Here is a 6956-nt window from a genome sequence, read left to right as displayed (position 1 = left end):
AATTAGTGGTCATGAGTTGTGTGTTTTGAAAAGATAAAGAGAATTGTTTCTTTGATTGTCTTTACTAAGAAAGTTGTTTTCTATAAAATTTGGATTTTCCAACTCTCTTAGTTAGGAGATTCATTGAAAAAGAAAAGTAGTGTAAATCATCTTAGGTTCATCTTTGTAGTGGTTGCGAGTCGAGTCTACACACCACCAGTTTCATCTCCACTACCTTTTGTCTTTGAGAAAAACCATAAAATTAACGCTTAAAGTAAAATCAACTTAGTAACTTTTACTTACTAGGGCTCTGAAACACCAATTTAGATCAGGCTAGTGTCTTGGAGTAGGAGAGTAATTAACTCTCCAAGACAACAAAACCAAACAAGTAACTTATCTTGTGATAGAATAAATCCAATTGTCTCATTTGTACTCTAGGAAAGCTCCTCTTAAAGGAGAAGCACGAGCTCGTGTCCGAACCAGTGAGGGGATCAATCCTCCCTCGTTGGGAACGACGCCAGACACGCACGTATTACAAACGATAAACCTCGTATTAACCATTGTCGAGGAGCCAGGGGTCACTTGTCGGTAAACCTTGGATTATTGTCAAGGAGTCGGCAAGGGGATTGAGCTTGATACTCTGCCCTTGCATGCTGTCAGAGTGTAGACTATTCCCCCAGGTGCATTTGTTGCGGTTGGTAACCTTAGTGACCATTATCTTTAGGATTCTACCGAGGTGACGGTGGAGGGAAGATCCCACTGTACCTGGAGCAGACGTTGGCTAGACTCACTTGGATTTTCCGGGGGGTTCACTTCACTCGAGACGGTTAAAGTGGAGGAACTTGTGCCGGTCTATTCATTAAGCATGTTGCCGGGGTAACTGTTCCACCCGCCACTTCTGTACTGAATCCGGCAATGTTGGGTTTCATCTCCAACTAGAGTTTTCAGTCTGGAAGGCTACTGTTTGTGCTTGGTTTGACGCCCTAGATTCTTTAGGCGTGTGATTCAAATTTGTTTGGTTCTTTAGAGACTTTAGGTGGTTTGCTTTGAGATTTTACTTTGTTTGCGTGTGCAGTAGTTAAAAGTTTTTAACTGTGGCGGAATTACCGAGACAGTCCCGTAGACTTCGGGGCAAGTCTCCTGAGGTTGTTTCTGTGGCCGAATTGTTGAGGAAATCTCGTAGACTTCGGGGTGAACCTCCTCAAGACGTCCTAAGTCATTACGAAGGTTTAAAGGTCCTTGTAACTCCTCCTAGTGGCAGTAGAGTAGGTTCACCAGAAGAAGGAGAGTCTTCGTTGGTAGTCCATCAAGATTACCAAAGTCTAGAAACAGGTTATAATCCTGAAGCAGTTGAAGTTTCTGAGCTTGCTGGTAGTTTTTCATCTACTAGTGATATAGGCGAAGAACCTGAAATATCTGAACCTGTTACTCCAACTTCTAGTGTACCAGATTCACCTAGGGTAGAAAGAGTCATCACCGAAAATCTTCCTATTGGTTTGATATCTATTGAAGAACTTGCTCCAGAGGAAGAATTAGGCGTATCTATCCTTGAAGATCAACCTACTATTGATCTAAGGGAGCATGAATCTATCTTTTACAGTCCTCCTAGAAGTACTACTTGGTACCTTTCGTTAACCAATTATTTAGACAACTCAGGGGTAGGTTTTTCTCCACCTCGTACTCCTTTTCCACCTGGAGGTATTTATACTCCTGTAAATATGTTTGGTCAGTCGTCCGTGTTTACTCAATCTCCTGAATCTTTCTTACACGGCGGTCCTTCTGTTCCCACCGGGTATCAGTCACTTTCTGGTACCTTTGCGAGGGCATCTCCTCAACCCATTGATCATGGGTTATTAGCTGGAAACAATGGTAATAAACCATTGGGTGTAGGGGACATTTACATGATGTCAGGATCAGTTCCCGTTTCTCAACCTCAAGGTGGCCAATTACCACTTGGGGGGCAGCCTCAATTAACGCCTGGGGGGCAACCTCAAGGTACACAAATTGTGTCTGGGGGGCAGCCTCAAGGTCAGTATATACCCATGGTACAATACATGCCTCAAGGTCAACCCCAGCCTCAATATGTACCCTAGGGTCAACCTCAGTATCAATATTTACCTCAAGGGTATCAACCCCAAGGGTATCAACCTCAAGGGTATCAACCTCAAGGTCAAGGCCAACCCAGTATCAGTATTTACCCTAAGGTTATCAACCTCAAGGTCAATACTCGAGTCAAGGTTATCAACCACCTCAAGATCAGTCATATGTTCAAGGTATGGGAACTGTGCCTTTCAGTTATCAATCCTATCCTCAATCCGGTTATGGATCTCAGTATCCTCAACCTGTTACGGGTCAATACCCCGGAATGATAGTGTGGGATCCATCACAAGGTCAACAGGTGTTGCAGCCAAGTATACAGTTGTTACCTCAAACTGGACAACCCGTAGTTTCTGGTTCACCCCAGCAACCGCAACCTGTCCAGTCAAATGTTCAAACTTCTGTAACTTTGGTAGTTACTCAGCTGCCAATTGCACCTAGTACTCCATCTCAAACGGCTGCTGCAACTACCACAACATCTACCGCACTTACTTCTGGAGTATCGACAGCTCCGTTTTCTACTGTCTCTGCAACCACTCCTCAGACATCTTTACCGTTGTCTGGATCTACGATTCAAACCACGGTCCAGATGCCTGTAGGGCAGCCTGGTTTAAGTACTGTTGTAACAAGTCAACCTCAATTTACCTACCAACAATACCAGGGACAGTACCAATTCGGTCCTGCTGTCCAACAACCGGTTTACCGGTATCAACCATATCCTGGGTACACTTATCAACAACCTCAACAACCCCAGTACGGTCCGGTTAATCCTGGTTTTCCAGGAGGATATAATATCCCGAATGCGATTCCTGTTCCTAGTTATCCTGGATATCCTCCTCCTGGAACTGGTATTGTGACCCAGAGTTTTAGAGATCCTAACCGTCAATTACCGTTTATCGCAACTTTGGATTTACCTGACTTGACGCGCCTAACGAACGATCCAATTCAATATCTTCCGTTCTGGCTGCCAATGCCAAATAAGTTGCCTGGTGATATACCCAAGTTCGAAGGTAAGTCTGGAGAGGATCCGTCCAATCACGTGATGACTTACCGCCTCTGGTGTGCTTCAAATTCTATCTCGGATGATTCGATCCGCTTACGTCTTTTCCAGCGTACGCTCATTGGTCTTGCGGCCAAGTGGTACATTGAGTTACCACGGGCCTTTTTTTACAATTTTAGCCAGTTAGCTACCTCGTTCCTAACTCATTTTCAGTTGCCGGTCAGATACGATAACGGCACGGAGCTATTAACTTCATTAAAACAGTCGACCTCCACCTATATTTCCGATCATATTCATGAATGGAGACGTCGAAGACGTTTAGTGAAAGTTTTTATCCCGGACCAAATCTTAGCTGATTGGTTTGTAAAATCATTATTACCGAAGATTACTGAGGATGTAGCTAAGGCCGGAGTAGTTACTGAGGAGCAAGTCATTGCTCAAGCCCAGTACCTTGACTTAGTTTACACTCAGTCGGGTACGTTGCACGAGAAGATCCCAGATCTTCCTAAGTCGAATCAAATCGTTGTTGCTCCTTCGGGGTCTCATGCTGCTGATGGCATGATTGGTACGGTAAATACTAAAAGTAAGAAGAAATCCTCAAAGAATTCTTCTCCAATAATAACCTTACCAGACTCCCCGACAGGAGAGTCTTCTCCTGAAATTACCGCCGACATTCATGCTGTAGAGACATCTACGGCTAAATCAAAAAACGGTGGTAAGAAGAAAGGCAAGAAGAAGGATAAAGCAGACAAGGCTCCAAAGGAGAAAAAAGAGAAGTCGGAATCTAACGACGAAAAGTGCAAACCTCGCTATCCTTGTTTAATTTGTGAAGAAGATCATTTCACAAGAGATTGCCCTCATCGGGCAGAGGTTGTGAAAATCGTTAAGGGTTCCCCAACTCCTGCTGTTTTGAAAGATCCATTTCCAAAGCAGGAGAGTAAAATGATAGGTTATTCCTCGAGTGCCAGTGAAGAACCCATATTGATGATGTCTCATGTACGGATTGTGACTCGATCGCAAGATTATGGTAGTAAGAATCCTGCTGATGGCAAAGAAGCAGAATCTTCTCATTCTAATCCATCAACCTCAGCTCCCGGTTCCGATCCACTACAGATCGAGAAACCTAACCCGGACTTGATAACCAAACCGCCCGCCAAGGGTATACTTCGAAAGTCTGCTTTCAATCCACATGCGAGAGCAGCTCAGAATTATAACATTGTTGAGGATTTAGCTGTTTCACCCTCAGCAATGTCGGCTTTGGAAGTGCTGCAATCATGCCCAGCACAACGAAAATTACTCTTGTCGGCTATAGGAGCTGTTGATATTCAGGACCCGAACCTGATAATCTTTGATCTAGAAAATAGTACACCACGTCTCCCTCATCAGATGGCTTTCCAGATACCAGTGATAGTCAAAAACAGGCCTATTCATCGGACTGTAATTGATGAAGGAGCTTCTACGTGTATTATGTCGATTCAGTGTTGGAGATCGCTTGGTTCTCCTTCACTGAACCAATCCCCGATGATTCTTAAGGCCTTTGATGGCCGTGGGTTCCATCCGTTTGGAATTCTACAGGATTTGCCTATAGGGGTTGAAGGAAAAACCGTTAGTCTGGATGTGGAGGTGGTTGATGCCCCTCTAGACTACAACCTTCTTTTGGGTCGCAGTTGGTCTTACGCTATGACAGCGGTCGTGTCATCGGTCTTCAGAGTTATAAAGTTTCCACATAATGGTAAGATCGTGGCGATAGACCAGCTGGCTTACTTTTCATCCGACCCAGCCTCTTAAGAGAGTATCCAGCATGTCGGTAAAACGACTATCCCTTACAAGGATGTTGGTGTAGGATTAGTTAAAGATTCCGGTTTACTGGGAACTTTTCCTTTTCCCTCAATCAATGTAGATCCTTCATTCGCATCCATTCATATGATTACTTCAGACACTGTTATTTACGATGATCCTTGGATTGTCCCATCTGAATCTGAAATAGACTCATTCGGTAATGCAATGCCTTTGAGTCCATATGAAATTGCTTATGAGGCCGTGCAGTCTTTTTTCGACTCAAGTTCAACCCAGTCCGACCAAATGAATGTGGTCCGTGAGGAATCACATTTCACATCAACCTCAGAACGGATAACGTTTCCTGAAGTCGTGTCATCTGACGAACAACTTCGCGAAATCCTAAGTGTAGACAATCTACCATGGGAAGATCTTCATCATAGATCTTCGTTTTTACCTGAGGGTGATGACTTTGAAAATGATTTTTCATCAATTTTTACAGCTGAATATGTCAAGGACGCTCAGAATCCCACGAAACATCCTGATTCAGAGTTGAATTTGGGAAACATTTCCCAAACTATTTCCATTGACATTTCAATCAAAACCGGAATTATTGAGAACATTCATATAGGTGCCTCATGTACAGATAACGAAATTCAAACATACAAGGTCCTATTTCAAGAATTCCGCGACGTGTTTGCCTGGTCCTATGAGGAAATGCCAGGAATTGATCCCTCTATTGTTGTTCATGAAATCAAAACTTACCTGGATGCTAAACCCGTTCGGCAACGTCTGCGTCAGATACACCCTAGGAAAGCGGCTGCGATTAAAGCAGAAGTCGAGAAGCTGTTGAAAGCAGGTTTCATTTATCCGATCCCGTTAACGGATTGGGTATCGAATATTGTTCCGGTTAACAAGAAACAAGGAACAATAAGAATATGTATCGACTATAGGGATATAAATCGTGCTTGTCCAAAAGACAACTATCCCACGCCCTATATCGATCAAATAATTGATGATTGTGCCGGCAGTGAAATATTTTCCTTTATGGACGGTTTTTCCAGTTACAACCAAATCAATATTCTACCTGCCGATCAACCAAAAACGGCCTTCATTTGTCCCTGGGGGACATTTGCTTACTGAAAATTACCTTTTGGACTTAAGAATGCCGGAGCCACTTTCCAACGGGCAATGTCTTACGCGTTTCACGACATCAAGCACATTGTGCAACCATATCTCGATGATTTGCCTGCTCATTCTTTGCATCGAGCTGATCACCTTGTTCACTTACGTGCTATTTTTATGAGGTGTCGGCATTATCGAATTTGGTTGAACCCACACAAATGTGTCTTCTGCATAGAAGTGGGACGATTGCTAGGATTTGTCGTTTCAAAAGCCAGTATCCGCGTCGATCCGTCGAAGGTCGAAGCTATCATCAAATTGCCTCCTCCTTCGAGTTTGCGCCAACTCAAAAGTTTGCAGGGGAAAGCAAACTTTTTACGTCGATTCATTCCTAACTACGCCGAGGTTACAAAGGGTTTCACTCGGTTGTTAAAACAAAACGCTCAATTTTCTTGGGATGAGATAGCTCAGAAATCTTTTGATGCACTCAAGCACGCGTTGACCCATGCACCATTGCTGCATCCTCCCAACTACAACCATGACTACTTTTTGTATCTCGCCGCCTCCCACTCCACCATTGGAATGGTCTTAGTTCAGGAAGACGAATTCATAATGGAACATGTGATATATTATCTTAGTAGGATGTTAAATCCCACTGAGCTAAAATATTCACATGTGGAGAAATTGGACCTGGCAGCTGTTCAGGCTGTCCAGCGTTCTCGTCATTACATTCTTCTCCGTAAAACTACAGTGATTTCGGATTGCAACCCAATGATCTATATTTTGACTAAACAATTGCTAGGGGGAAATTACTCCAAATGGATTGTTATCCTGCAGGAGTTCGATTTGGAGTTCGAAAAGTCCAAGTCTAAGAAATCCTTAGTTTTTGCGGAATTGACGTGTGACTTCCCGCGTGCTGACATGGAAACTGTGGTAGAGGAACCCATTGCGGACGAATCTCTGTTTCTTATCAGCACTTTAA

This window comes from Pinus tabuliformis, chromosome 3_1 (genome assembly GCF_031772625.1).
Source record: "Pinus tabuliformis cultivar Carrire ecotype Pingquan chromosome 3_1, CPIR1, whole genome shotgun sequence".
Taxonomy (NCBI): Eukaryota; Viridiplantae; Streptophyta; class Pinopsida; order Pinales; family Pinaceae; genus Pinus; species Pinus tabuliformis.
The sequence above is the reverse complement of the archived record's forward strand: the minus strand, read 5'-3'. Positions refer to the sequence as shown.